This window comes from Pleurodeles waltl, chromosome 6 (genome assembly GCF_031143425.1).
Source record: "Pleurodeles waltl isolate 20211129_DDA chromosome 6, aPleWal1.hap1.20221129, whole genome shotgun sequence".
Lineage (NCBI taxonomy): Eukaryota > Metazoa > Chordata > Amphibia > Caudata > Salamandridae > Pleurodeles > Pleurodeles waltl.
The window spans coordinates 1,638,788,207-1,638,804,360 of NC_090445.1; the positions used below are offsets into that span (position 1 = coordinate 1,638,788,207).

A 16,154-nucleotide genomic window follows, 5' to 3' on the forward strand; every position below is an offset into this window, starting at 1 on the left:
TCTTGCTGTCCTAGAATGGTGCTCTGAAACTACAAAAACAAGGAGAACGACTCAGAGCATGAGTTGAATTACGTCTGTTTCACTTCTGTCTGGAATTCTTGTGGGGCACAGATGCCAGATCTTGTTACTGTGAGCCACATCCCTGTTGCTGGTTCTGCTATTTGGTTTGACATTCATATTGTACCATGCTGGATGTGAGCCTGTGTGAAGACACTCCACCTGAATCACAAAAAAACTGGAAAATTACGCCCATGTTTCAGACCTTGAATGGGTGAATTTTTTTTTCAGTCTACTCGTGTAAACCTGAGACTATGGACTTCTTGCGAAGTCATGTTTCTCATTTGAAACTCACAAACGATTTTCTAGAGTGGGATTGAATCAAAGACAGAGCTGTGAAAGCAAAAAAACAAGCACATTTATGGAAGTGCGCACATTCAGCATACATTCCAGCCATTTAACACCCACTTCCCACCCATGCCCATCGATTTCTGGATTACAAAAGTACTTTCCCACTCGAACATTGGGCTGAGCAGGCATAAGCCTGACTTGCACAGGAACAATGATAATTGGACCCACTATGTTGGTGCCAAGCAAACTCTAATAATAATAGGATTAATAGGACACCTAATGTGCATGCCCTAAAGCCAACATGCTCAAGTGTGCATATGCATGTCACCCACATTAGAAAAACTCTGGGAGAGTAATGCATGGTTGCAGCATGTCATGCTTGGCTAGGCCTAGGTCAGAGTATGAGTACTACTTTACGTTTCTCCTTTGGAAGTGATGTCCAGTGTACTCCTGCCCCATCGTTCACAAGCATGTGGGTCATTTTACAACACTTAAAAGTAAAGTAGCAGCCCTGCCAGGGCTAGTAAAATGTCGCCTGCTATATGTTGTTTCATATTTCTATCTCTAGTGTGGGTACATCAATAATTTTTTAAGACTAAACTATAGTTTTTAAAGCTCCTCCTAGATGGTCATTTATCGTAAGGCAATTTCCCCTCCCTCCTGCTTATTTAGTGTCAGCTCTTGACCCGCAGTTATACTTCTGAAAGGGAAGCACAAAGTGTGTATTTTAGGGAAATTGTAGACCAATGCAAAATGTTTAATTTTTCTTCCAGATCAACCATAGTGTGTCTGGTAGCTCACATATGTCGAGAATGAGAGAAAGATTTCTGTGACTTGCAAAAAAACTTGTTTTTAAAGTCTCATTTGCCGAAAGATCAACCTATGAAACTGTAACCAAAAATAAAGATCCGAGGCCTAAATTTACTAAGGGTTGCATAGATGTTAACATAGTGCTGCACAATTTTTCACTGTGTCCACATGAGTATCTAATGGTACGTAAATTGACACAATGCTTTGCTTTACCTTGTGCTATTCGGACACCCGTGAAAAACCTTAGTAAGTAACCCTAATAGAGATAAGACTCAATAACTAGTGTGAAGGAAGGATGGGATAGTTTTAAGAAGGTTTGCTTGGAATACGTTTATAGACTTGTACATAGTGTGAGGAACCCCAAGAACTTTTTCCAAGAGGACAGGGGTGACTAAGACCTGTCCTGTAAATTTAAGAGAACAATCGTTCTTAGAAAACCTGTTGTACTTTGAACACAATTTATTGTGGAACATCTGCCTGATGGTGAGACAAAATCTCCATAAAAGCTGGTTCCGGAGAAGAAGAGTTAACCAGTAACTCTTTTAGGTTAATGAATACAATTTTTGCATACTCAGAAGGGCTTGCCATGCTCAGAGCTTCTTTACATTCTGAAAAGCTTTGGTTGGGGTCTCCCAGATGCCATTCTAGCCTAGTGAAGTCTATGTCAAATCCAGACCTCAATTTCAGTTTGCTGGAGGACTAAAAGTGCCATAAAAGCTTTTGGAACTGAAGGTGGAAATACTGATGAGCCACACCACCAACTTCAAGGCCTCTCTTTTTTCACGCATTGGATGGTCTTTCTTTGCACTTGGTGGTACTGCCTGACATCGTCTTGCTCCAGATATTTGCTAAATGGCAAGATAAAATCTTTGCTTTGGACCAGCTGCACTCGTGTGGACCTCAGGGAAAGAAATATTTTGCCTTTTCACTATTTTTCTATTTCCCCTTGATTTTTAATGCACGCAATGCTCACGAACAACAATTTCCTTTTCCCATAAGTTATGAACACTTTGTTTATTTTACTTCATTATTGTGACTTTTTATACTGCATTATACTTTTTACCAAAGCCAGGGATGGACATTTTCTTTTACTGTATTGTTGTTTGGTTGGTTTAATGCTCATACACCTCATGCCTTTTTCTCGAAGGATTGCCTAGCTCCACTGTATTAGCTAACAAATGAGAACCAGAGGTACCCTGATTGAAACCTATTTACCTGTGTGGGTCCTTTGGTTTGGGCCGGACAGGAGCTCAGTCAGAGGCAATATCAAGGCTTTGGCCTTCTCTATAGCCTCACACGCCATAAAATAAAATTATTATTTTTTAAATTTATGAAACACTAGTCAATATCTAGAAAGGTTTTTCAAGTAGATTATTAACTTGCCAGGAATCTTGTTTTAAGTATTTCTGGAACAGAATCGGTGTTACAGTTCATCACTCACCTTTCTTTTATGCATTGTCTGCTGGTGTATTGCACATTCTTGTAATGAATGTCCAATAAGCATCGGCAAAAGCAATAGTCCAGACTTCCATTTATTATAAATCTTGCTGTAGTGAAAAAATAAAACAAAAACCGATTATGTCTTATATAATGTATCTATGAGAGAAACCATTTAATGTGTCACTGAGCACTGCACTTTTGAGATGTAAAATAGTTTCTCAAGTATTTCAGTGCAGACTCTCCATTGGAGGTGGTGTGATACATACAAACAATCAACCACATGTGGTGAAAGAGACTATTCCTCTGGAGTGACCAAAGCTCATTGATGTTTTGAAGAATTGACCAAGAATTCATGCCGACAGATGCGCTGTCAAGTCAGACATCAAAAAACAAGCTTCAAATTGAGTTTTTTTAAGTAGCAACATTTGACAACTTTACCTCGGGTGCCTTGAAGTTCTTTGCTATGATTATTGTCCCATCTGCAAGATAATGTGCCCATTTCTAATACATTGCCTTATTCATAGAGTATGCACTTTTAAATAGTTTGCAGGCCCCCCTCTGTAAGACAAGACCAATCTCTTGAATCTGGAGTGATGTTTTCATAACAATTAGAACTGTACATAGTACTTACACAGTATTTATTTTTTTACTGTCGTCGTTTTACAAAATATGGGTCACACCCGTCATTGGGTCAGATTAATGAACAAATTGTCAAGTCAGTGTCCTATACATAGAATAAAAGGAATACAAACAAGGTTTTAAGGTAGGCTGTAAAAGTACACAAACATTTTGGAAAGACTTTGACATCCACATCTACTACTGTTTGGGATAGTGTAGAACATACCTAACATTTGTAACAGTTTAGTATATAAAATATGCTAATAACATCTGATGGAGTGGGGGTATTGAACTTCAATATCTTGGTGAAATCATCAAACAGAATCGACTGTTGCTTGTCGACTTGAATCATTGAGAAGGAGCTCATATTAGAAATGCATTTCAATTACAGTGAACCCAAAGGGCTTCACAATGATAGCAAAGATGAGGGTATTCCAACCATAAAGGTTTATTAATTTTTAGTCAATCATCAGTCAACAAATTTTGAAATGGTTCAGGAAATCTATAAATACAGCCATTATATTCAGATGTGCAAGTATTGTAAATGTAAGTATTATGAAGCTCATAGTAACAAACAATATGTAAAGAATGCAAAATATCAAAATAAAGTGTTCCATTATGAAACCCACTCTGTCTAAGATGTAGAGGGTCAGGGATTTTTAAAGAGAGGAAAGCGTCAACATCATGTGAACCTCAGTAGAAGTTCAGTGGAAAAGAAAGAATGCCTAGCTTAAAACATTCCACTCAGGGGAAAGCTCAACCGAAAAGTTCTGCTCCCTTTCAAGTCAGGGTAAACTCTGCACAAAACTAAATATGTGACACTAATTAAAAGCACAAACAAAAGTTCCAGAACATCCATATCTCTCTCCTACAGTCCCAGACCAATTCCGTAGCAGCATTTGCCATGAACTGGTAAACTTCCCAAATTCCCACTCTCACACATTTAGATTCACATTGCTCATCTTGAGAGTTGTATCTTCCTAGCACCCGGGTACAGGAGACTTCTTTCACCATCATCTCTTCAAGTCTGCTGCCAGCTTTCTCTTCCCAGGCATCATTATCAGTCTAATACATAATCATAAACCTTTCTCTAGCTAACAAGGAACCCGTAACGCACCTCCAGAGAAAAGAAAAGCAACACACTGGAAAACTTTAATGTGTGAGAACTCAGCTAAGGACCAAAGTGAGGCTACATTAACTCAAAAATCAAAATGGACACACAGTACAATATTATGAATCCTTGAAAATCAAATGCTTAATATTGTAGAGTAAGTGCAATCAGTAAATATGATTACATTGATTATCATTCAACTTAGTATGACTTGGAAACAAGCTAAAAACTGGTGACCTACTACATTTCTTGTTAGAGTGGGACAGATTAATGAACGTTAGCCACACATTGAATACATGAATCACACATAAATGCATAAAAATGATATAAAGAAGGTGGAGTTAAAATTACGCTGCTTCTCACCTTGGAGCTACCTTATTAAGAAAGTCATTGGTGTGTGTAGTTTAAGGTAACCAAAAGGTGGGAGTGGAAGAGAGAGGGTAGGTGAGAAATTAGAAGGGAGAAAGAAGAAAAAGGTTGCAAGTATGCTGGTAGGGAAAGTAGTTTTTCATGTAAAGATTACATTTTCGCATCTGGTTTGATTAATCCTCTTAAGTGTTCATTTGACCCTCTGTTCTGTATGTAGTTTCTCAATGTGCAACTCCATTCATACAGAGCAGAATTATGAATCACTTTGAATAGGTGTTTATTGCTTTCTTTTCCTGCCAGAATAAAAAAAAGACACGTAAAAATTTCTTTGGATTCACTCTATCTGCTTATAAAAAGCACCATTAACATTATTTAATTATTGTCATATAGTTTCTGCAACTTACAGATTGTGAAAAGGCTTTTATGTTTTTACATCATCATAAAGCCAAATTATAGGATATTTAAAAAATGCTTAATTCTTTCAATGCTATTTCCTGCTACTTCCTAAAAAATGTACAATCCACAAACAGCTAGCTGATCTCAATCATGCAGATCACGAACAGCCTTGATAGGCAGAGAGACATGAAAGCTGTCAGTTAAGTAATTTGTCTGTTCCCTTCAGTAGTTTTGATACTGAATACAATGCACCCCCACAATGTTTGAGTGTGTTTTCAAAAGAAATGTAGCGGTTGTATGAAGCAAAGACACAACAGGCATTTTTATTCTCTGCAGCTATACCTTTGGGAGGGGAGTAGATGTGATGCAGTATAGCTTGTCTACTAATATAGAGGTCTACAAATATGCACTTGTGTAAAAAAAAAAAAAAAGACAAACATCAGTTAGGTTTCCTTTCATTATAGAAATGTGGTACATAGGACTGATTGCCATACTTTCTAGTTTTCCTCTCTCCTCAGCTAGCAGACTGGCAGTAATGCTAAAGTAAATATAAATATTTTTTTAAATAAACTTTTGAAGAATGATACAGCTTTTTAAAAAAGTGGCTTTGTCATTGCAATATAATTGCAACCCAATAAAAATAATAATAAACAAAGTATTGGCAAAGCCAATAGGTCTGACTTGCATCTGAGTGCTGACTAAAACGTTTGAAAAACATCCGGGAGCGCAAAACTAAACAAAATGTTGCTTTTGGTGTGCAAAGCATCCATGACATAGCACATTTAATATATGATGAATGAGAGTAAATTTGAAATGTATAATAGTTTCTCATGCATTGCACTGCAAGGACTCTGTAGAAATAGTTTATGCTGCAGAGGTCCTATTCCTGCTCTTGAACAATGTTTTGACCAGTAATATTGGGAACAATATGGATTCCACCAAGTGTTTTTATTACAACAGTGGAGGCTATCACACTGGTATTTGCCACTATAAAAATGCAGCCTTGATTATCTTAATAATAATAAGTAATGATAATAAATGCAATGCCACCGAGCATAATTACCGGTGGAGCAATAATGTTGATGGAGCTGTAATTTACTCACAAGGCATTTCTTACCCAATAGGATTTTACAGTGATATCAGACAGAGTAATCTATCTTCCTGAAATAGTGTAAAAGGTGGGAAGAAGCAATGTGATTCCTCCAGTTATAAGCATAATAAAGAAGGAAAACACCTAAGGAGATTTGACAACCTTGTCATGTAAAAAAGGCGTAGTGTCTGCACAATGTGAATTACTTAAAAAAAAATCAAAAATGCAGATCTAAAATCATATGGAAAATGTGCATGTGATTACATCTTCATATGGTAAATTAGGTTAGACTTAAAACAACATGAAATTAGATGCAAGCACAAGTGACATGTTAAAGGAGTCTTTACATACGAACATCTAAATTAGAAACCAAAGGATGGGAACCCGTAACCACCATGATCACAATGGAGTGAGGGTCTTTCTTTTGGGTGAGGGTGCTAAAGATTGTCCCAAAAATGTGTAGAGGTTAAAACGAAATAAGAAAAATAAATTGCCTTGAATTTAGCTTATTGCCATGATTTCATACGTGCAGTGGGCATGCCAAACAGCATGAACCAAGTCCATGTTGAAATTGTTTCTAGGCCTTTAAATCTTTCTTGTGCTCTAGGCAGCATGAATGATATTCCAGGGTTATTGAGTGGAACTTCACCTTCTTTAGCCAGTCAGAGACTCATGATTTAGAAGATGTGAACGGTCACAGAGGCAGTTATGGTTCTGTATTTGCTGGTGTCATTGTCTTTCATCAGAATTTCTCAACTGCTGTCCATCGCTTTTATTGATCATATAGCGGAGTATAACATGTTGGGATTACTGCACCCAGTTTCCTTTTTTAGTGTTGTTAGACCTGGCATCCTTGGTGTGGTCCCCCTTAACTTTTTGCCTCTGCTTCCCAGGTTGTTCCTGTGTGCTGGACTCTGTTTTATTGCAGTTTTTGTTACTCTGGTCACGTTACCACTGCTGACAAGTGCTAAAGTGCAAGTGCTCCCTATGTGAAATTGTAGGCGTAATTGGCTTTTCCATAATTGACATATTTGACTTACTAGTAAGTCCCTAGTAAAGTGCACTAGAGGTGCCCAGGGCCTGTAAATCAAATGATACTAGTGGACCTACAGCAGTGATTGTGCCACTCACATGAGTATCCCTGTAAACATGGCTCAGACCAGCCACTGCAGTGCCTGTGTATGCTTTTTTAAATTGCCAATTTGACTTGGCAAGTGTACCCACTTGCCAGGCCCAAACCTTCCCTTTTTATACATGTGTGGCACCCCTAAGGTAGGCCCTAGGTAGCCCCATGGGCAGGGTGCAGTGTATGTTGAAGGTGGGACATGTACTGATGTGTTTTACATGTCATAACAGTGAAATACTGCCAAATTCGGTTTTCGCTGTGAACGGCCTCTCTCTCTCATAGGTTAACATGGGGGCTGCCTTTAAATATTCTTAAAGTGCAGATTCCATTTGAGAGCAGAAAGAAATATGGAGTTTGGGGTCTCTGAACTCACAATTTGAAAATACATCTTTTAGTGAAGTTGGTTTTTAGATTCTTAGTTTGAAAATGCTACTTTTAGAAAGTAGGCATTTACTTGCTTTAACCATTCTGTGACTCTGCCTGTTTGTGGATTCCCTGTTTGGGTCAGACTGACAGTTGGGCTGGCTGTAAATCTCCTATAGTCAGTGACACAAAGGGAGCTGGAGTTTAGCCTGCATATCCTGATGAGCCATGTGAGTGGAGAGAGTAGTGGTCACTTACACCAGAATGAGCTGTGCCTGCCCTCACACAATGCAGTATCCAACCCCTTGGTGTGTGTTTGGGGCCATGCCTGGGCAAGGCAGATTCTGGTGAACAACAGAGACTTTCCTTTGAAGTTTGCCTACTTCAAAGGCAGACAGGGGTTTAATTAGTGGACCTAAAACCCCAGACTTTTAGATCACTTCTGGATTCAAGAGGAACCTCTGTCAAGGAGATGAACTGAAGAGCTGAGGAGGAGTGCTTCCCCTGGCTGTGACTGTGCATTGTTGGACTATCCTGCAGTTGCTGCTTCTGTCTGTGAAAGGGAACAAAGACTGGACTTTGTTGTTCATTCCTGCTTGAGTAGAATCTCGAAGGGCTTGGACTGAGCTTGCCTCCTGTTTTGAAGTCTCAGGGCCACCAAAGACTTCCTCTGCCAGCATCTGGACTCTCTGCTGAGACTCCTGCCCTGCTAAGTGGTGCCCCATTCAGTCCCTGGGCCCTTGAAAGGTGACGTTTGCAGAACAAGGAGTGAAATCCATGTACAGAACACTGTGCAGGGACCTTTTTGATGCACCACCTGCAATGCGGCTGATAAATGGCACGCCACCTGCTTCACAGCTGAAATCGACGGTCCACCTGCATCATGGCTGGCTGATAATGAAGCAAACCACATGCAGCTCAGTTTTCCAACACCGTGCGACTGGATTTCACACGCATCGTACCTAGGTGTCAACGTCATCATGAACCTGCGCGGATCCAAGGTGCCCTGTCTGGAAATTGTCACATAGCTCTCTTGCGAGGGAGAAAAATGACACATCGCCTATCCGACCAGAGAAGAAATGATGCACGGCCTCACTTGCGAGTAAGGAATCGACGCATTGCTGACTTTTCCGACATATGCTCGCCCATGTAGCTTTATTTTTGACGCAAACAGGTACTTTGTGTAAAATCAGCGTTTCCATTGTTTTCTATAGAGTAAGACTCTTATTCTTTTATAAAATTCATATGTTGACTTGTGTATGTTAGATTTTTGTGGTTTTTGGTCTTGTCTGATTTAGATAAATATCACCTATTTTTCTAAACGGGTGTGGTGTCCATTTTGTAGTGTTTTCACTGTATTACTGTGTGTGTTGGTACAAATACTTTTCACAATGCCTTTGAGATAAGCCTGACTGCTTGTGCCTAGCTACCATGGGGGTGAGCAGGGGTTGTCTTAGGAGTGTAACTCCCTTATCCTGACTAGAGCAAGGTCCCTGCTTGGACAGAGTGCAAACTGACTGCCAAAGAGAAACCCAATTTCTAACAAGTGTATTATCTCTTTCATTTTGTGGAACTGTTATCAAACTCACTTTTTGATAGGATTCTTTTCTTTTCAAACTGTCATTTTTACATTTTAGATTCACATGAAGTCCTTGAAATGTTTGTCTAAATTAATTACTATCTTCAGCAGCATAGTCACATTGAGAAATGCATCACGGATCAGCAGGCAGGAAATGAATGAGGTACTCCCCACACATTTCAATGGATAACTGGCCAAAAGAATGTGCTGGGGCTCTTTAACAGCCCAACTTATTGCAAAATTTGTGTTATTGGCATTGCTGTTAACACGATTCATACAATTCATTAAGCAAAGCAGTATGTGCATCCCATATAAAAAAGATTTTATCTTTTTATAGAGAAGTCACTTATACTAAAATCAAACAACTTTAGACCAATATATATTTGATTTCTCTGTGCATTAGAATTAAAAGTGCTACCGGGCAACATTGTGTACATTTTAGATGGTAAGGGCGCTGTTATGAGTTGTGCAGAGCGGTACCCCCGTGGGATACCCCTTCTGGCAACTGTGTGTGCTCTATGCAGGTGGTAAATAGCTGTGAATCTGGGGAAAACATGTGCAACTGGACCCAGTATTCCAGGGTCTACATGTTATACACCAACTTCTTGTCCCAATTATCTAATCTAACAGAGAGGTACCAAATTGTTTCATAAGTTCCCCAACCCACAAAGAAAACAGGAAACTTGTAATTAAGTGGTTAGTCGATTGATATCACCCTCCATCTCTTTCAGTTGCACACCACCCAATTTGTGTGGATATTTAATATGAAATTGAAGAATATACCCACATCGTGTGATTCTTTTCATTTATTGTAAAGTTAAATGGCAATTAGAACTCAAATAATTTATACAACCAAGGTTGCAAACAGGCTACGTCTTTCACTTTGCAAATCAGACTCTGGCAATTGATGCAGCTTTTCATTATTTTAGTTGAGTCCACCTTTCAAACCTCACAATTCAGTTTCAAGTTGCATGATTATTTTAGCAGTTCTAAAATATATCATCTGTTTTAATTTTCATCCACATGTGTGTAGCAATCATGTGCAGTATAGAATTGTTCAAATATTTCATAGATTTTTTAAATATAGCTTATTTTCTCTATTTTCCTAGACTATGAAGTAAACATGGGTTTCAATGATTCTGGGCCTAAAATGTGGGTGAACTATTAACACCACTCTGCTGGTTTACTAATGATTTTCATATGTTCTGTACTCTGCATAAATTGTTTACTGATAACAATGTTTCCTTTATATTTGCTCTTGAATTATCTTTTGCAGGCTTCATTATATTATTTGGTTCACATTTATCTAAACATCCTACTGCTCATATATATTCCCATTGTCCCTCTTGTTGGGAACCAATGCCTTCTCACACTACTATAGAGAGATACAAATGTAAACTTGCAAAATTATTCAACTTGGAATGGGCAGGCCTACACAGAAACAAATAGCACTGTGCATTACATCAAATTAGAGTTTTTTTTGTTTCTTTTTAAGGGTGGGGTAAACAATGTAAAATATCTACTTAGATCCCTAAATATGTTTCTGTAAGTCCCATAGGATAGAGGAAGGTGCATGTCAGAAGTCAACATCATATTACAAACCATATATTTGGAAAATATATTGTGGTAGTTAAACACTTAACAAATAAAAAATGACCATTACTAACAAACTACTGTTAGGAATGTAATTAATGTACCTATTTTCTGCACTATACTTATTATTGTTCTCAAAATCATACTGGCTATGAACATATTGCACACTACAAACTAAATTGTTGATAGGCACATAAATAATATATTACTACTGCTACCCTATTTATTAGTGTTAATTTTATGGCACTCGAAAAGATAACAAGAATAGTTAATCCTGCTGGAATTCAAACCTGCAACCTGAAGGTCTTTGGTCAAATAACAATCACAGTGATATATCCCAATAGCCAGTGTGGTGTGTTACCTGCTGCTTTGCCATTTTGATTGCATAAGAAGTTTGTATGCCAGCATGGGCAATTCAAACAGTTGTCTTGATATTGGCAACCGAAGACCTTTCTAAAAATCAACTATTGTGAAAAAGAACCATATAACTTGTTTTTTTTAGTATCTATGGTCCTTTGAGAATAAGACATATTTCATTTTAAAGATAGCCTTTGTAGTTGAGACTCACATATTGCTACAAACATTTTCATTATTTTCTTCTCCATTAATTTCATGTATTCATGAACTGGCACATCTCCTTCGCCTGAGCACATGTGATTGAGATGCTTCAGCTGTGGATGGGGGAAGTTTGAGGGAGGTGGAATATGCAAGACATTTGTGACTATATCTCAGTATTGAAGATTGGAGCAGTTATTTTCAAAGGAAATCAACCCTTCCATCAGCATGTTATGTCCAAGCCATAAATAGGTCATAATCACTTGGTAAATTACTATAGAGAATTAGAATTGTTAATGTTAAAACTGTAAAAAGAATAAAAGGTTAAAACTTTCTTCTCTAAATAATGGTGTAATTAGACAGGAGAAATCCAGATCATCAAACTAGAAATGGGCTGCAGACTAAATGAATCTAAGGATGAAGAGAGACAAGAAATAGGAAATTTCATTTTGTCACCTTTGCAGGTAGTACAGCTGCTTTAAGGCCTTGGAAAAGACACCCACAAGGAGCTCGATACTCGGTGAGTAAGGTGCAAATACATTGACAAATATTTATTGCTGCTTATTTACTTTATCTTTTAAGATGTACGATATGTCTATGAAATCCCTTTATTCATAAATAACTCTAAATGGATCAATCATATGGCTTAAGGGAACACCTTCAACAACAACAATATTATGGAACTAGTGAAGAACAGTCAACTCAATTATGGGTATTTAGCTTTGTGGGTGTCCTTCTAATAAAATGGGTCTCATAACAGATAACTATGGATCATGTATCACGAGAAGTTCAAACTACTCCCCTTTAATAGTAATTTTCTCTGACATTATGTAATTAATGTGCAACCATTCAGAAATTGCCAGGCAAAACTATTAAGCAAGATATTTAAATTTAACAATATTACAATTGGGCTTTGATTTTGGCAAATATATATATCTGATCGATTCATCCCTTCAAAAGCTGCACTGTATGTCATAGTACACACTACCAACATAGGTTGCAGATAAATCCTTACTGAAGGTTTTTCAAGAAATAAAAATACATTAAGGTATAACAACATTTCTGGGTAGTAATTTGCTTCTTAAAATTCTCTTCAGGTTAATCTTCACTAGACTAGAATATCAAGATCGGGATCTTCATGCACTGCACAACTGGACAGCAGACGTTTGCCCGTTTATCTTACCAATTCTGAATTGAATAATTAGGGAAGGTAGCAAGCCTGGAGGAGCCAGAGCCATGGTTAAGTTACCAAAAAAGGAGTCAGTAAATCATAGATGTACAACCTGTAGTTTCAAATGAACAAATCTGAGTAGTTCTCGATACAATGAGCCACTATTCTGCACTGGCTTTGATACTCTGACTAAAGGAAACCCCTGACAGAAATAAACTTTTTTTGGGAAGTTGTCATGGGGTAGAATGCCATAAGAGCCTCCCTGATCTGCAAAGGTCCCAGGAAGGGGGTGTACTGAAGGAATTTAACTACCAAATTGCTGTGCCATTATGAACACCTTAACATCCCCTCTTTCTAGCAACTCCACAGTACTACTGTAAATGTCTCCTGCCAGTCAGCTGCCCACCATTAGCACCTCTGCCCACTAATAGCATCTTTGCACAGAATGTCCCCCAATGTGAAAACAGAAACAGACATTCCAAGAAGTTCCAACTCTTCAAACACAAACACTAAATAGAAAAACGATGGAAAGCACAACCCCAGATACTAAACATGTCAGAAACTCTGCTTATCAATTCAATTGCAGACAAACATATCAATTGTTTCATATGTAATGCCGTTACAAGAGGCTGCTAAATACACAACAGTTAGACTGACAACATTAATCACAAATTAGTAGTTACTTTTACTTTGCTGTATTATAGAGACACACTTTATTGCAGTGTCAAATTCAAATATTTTTTCAGGTTCATCCCTAACTGATTGTAGGACTTGTTGATGTAGAGTGATCTGTAATGGGATTTGACTTTGCAACTGCATGTTATTGTAGAATTGCTGTCCATCCAAAACATCTAACATATTTACCAAATGTTGTCAGTCTGTGTTATGGTTTACCTGTTTTACTATTCATCCTTCTTTATCTGTAACATTTTGCCTGTCATTTCACTGTTTTATATGTGCACAACACCTTTCTCTTGAGAAGAAGCATTGGTTGAGCTACAGTCAACCCTTTTGACATTTGGAATTGGAGAGTGCAACACAACATTTGTCAGACAGCTATGTGCCAAGGGATTGACCTTTGCACCAACCATACATTACAGAAGGGACCCAATTTACAGATCAAGTACAGTGCTGTATAGCGCAACTGCATACTCTCTGGCCCTGATTCAGAAAGCCATCTTCAGCCATAAACGTATCCTCGGAGACAAAAATGGTTCCATATATACCTGCCAGTAAATTGACAGAATCATTCTGAAGCTGTATATCATTTTGTTCATTGCACCATTTCAGAGAGGCGGATTCACCTGCCACGCCACTAAATCCCTGTGCTTTGATAGGGTCCTGAGGATTTCCGCAATACTGGGTGCAGTTTAGTGTACATCCAGGTTTGTGGGAGATCGCTGGGTATGTCTTTGTGGATGATCACAGTCATTCTTTAACACAAATGGATGCCCTGCGTTGCAGAAGGGATCCTGGCTTTTGGAAAGTGCTTGGTAAACAGGATTGCTGCCCCTAGTGTGCTGGCAGGCAAACCTCCATATAGCACTCCATGCCACTTTCTGAAACTCCCACCACAATGTCAGTTGTGGTTGAGCACAAAAAGGAGCCCACCTTTTGAGTTGTATACTTTCTTATGCTCCTTTATTGTTTTTTTAAGATGCATACAACAATGGATGCTGCAAAGCACCTCTTTCTAGAGCTGGGGTGGTTTGAGACATACATAACCAGCCTCAGAGTTTGTTCTGTGACTGTATCCAAGTGCGCTCTACCACACTTCTCCCTTCCATGCATGCAAAAACACACACACACACTCACTCCCCACACACACATTCATGTAGGCACAAAACATTTATTAGCAATCTAATGCAATTGTCACCTATTGTAAATAACATGATCCTTTTTCATACTTAAAAGAGTAAGGGTCTGATTGATCCTTTGGTGGATGGAGTAGTGTCTTTCGGGATGGGAGAGAACATTACCTCTGTCATCTCCAAGGTACTTTACCTGCCAAATTTAGAGAATACCTCTGACCCACAAGTCCCCTGTGTACATTGAATGGCACCACTGTCCTACTGATACCTTTCAATGTACTAAATGATTGGTTTCTGGAGAAAAAAACTAATCACCCTGATGCTTTGGTTCATTTTCTCCCAGGATGTAGTGGTCATTATTATTATATTATTACAAAATGACAACATAGACATAGCACTAAAAATAAATTAAAACACATATATAACATGTGTCTAAACGTATTTTAGAATCAATAAACACGTTCAATTAATAGATATACATAGTTACAGTTGCAGAATTTTTCATCAAGTCTGCTCAGCAGAATTTTAAAAATTGCTGTGCTGCATAAAAGGGCAGGAATTCACCATATTTACCATTAAATGTTACATTCCTGTCCTTTCCTAGCACTGCCTCACTTTTGGCTGCCTATCGCCATCATGCTGCAAGAGTTCCTGTATTTTAGAAAGGATTGTTTTTTGTGCAGGAAGGGATACCTGTCTGCACAAAAACAACCCCAAGAGGCATTTTCCTCTTTCTACATGTGCTGTAGAATGCAGCACACATGAAAAGAGGAATCAACAAGGAGAAGTAAAGACATTTCTCCTTGTTATGCCTCTCTTGGGGACACGTAGCATTTTGATGCATTCCAACGGCTACCATTAATGGTAAATCTGGGAATGTGCCAAAATCCATGGGTGGATGGAATGAGTGGGCGGGAACACCTGCATATACATTCATGGAACTCCTCCCTGCTGCAGAGTATTGCAAAGCAGTGATTTGCGCTGCTTTGCGTTACTCTAGATTTATCAAGCCATTTAAGGGCAAGCAAGGTGGCTGTGCATCGTTTGATAAATCTCACATAGGTTTTGCGTCACCCTTGTGGCCCCTTCCGTGGCACAAGGGTGACATAAAACCTTGATAAATACGGGCCTTGGACACTACAAAGGAACAGGAAGATAATTCAGTACAATAGCATAGCACATAGACATCCCTCAAAATGTAGACAACCATATTGTACCAAATCTGCCCCAAGCTGAATAGTTTATACTTTCCCATTTTTATGTATTTTTAAATAAACAAACCTGAAATATATGACTGGATTCTTCACAATCAAAAAGTCAAGGTGCATTCCCATTGAGTGTTAAAAATTAGCCAGTAAGTGTATAAAAAAGGGTGTCCTTAATATGCCACGCGCTTCATATTTAGGTCTGGGATTTTAACAGGAGGTGTGTTTTGGGTCTGATTCATTCAACCACTAACCTTCTTCAACCAGCCTCTTACCCTTTTGCTTTGGATCGAGGCTTTTGTCAATCACATCTTAGCTTAGCTGAATGGAATATTCACCTCACATGTAAAGCTATTGGGTCTATGAGTGTATTCTTCCATCTCAACTAAAGTGGACCTGCATGAGGAACTACTTTTTGCCTTTATCCTTTTCTCACTGTACATCCTGACTCCTTCTTGAGTGTTTTGTTAATATAATATGTCTTTGTTATTGCTGATTGCAATCTTGGAAATATTTGTGTTTAAAGGTTCATCATGCATAGGCCGCATTCCACGTGCAGCAGAGGATGC

At 38.4% G+C, this 16,154-nt stretch overlaps 1 protein-coding gene across 3 annotated transcripts in view; it reads left to right on the top strand.

Moving 5' to 3' along the window:
* The window catches only part of LHX6 (LIM homeobox 6), a 324,148-nt gene that overhangs the window by 167,720 nt on the left and 140,274 nt on the right, over nt 1-16,154 (top strand). Inside the window, exon 2 of one of the 3 annotated variants that reach the window (XM_069241536.1) lies at nt 11,863-11,918. The exons of the other annotated variants lie outside the window; for them this stretch is intronic. The gene's annotated coding sequence lies outside the window, so the exon portion shown is untranslated. The remainder of the gene's footprint in view (nt 1-11,862; nt 11,919-16,154) is intronic. 3 annotated transcript variants of the gene reach the window in all.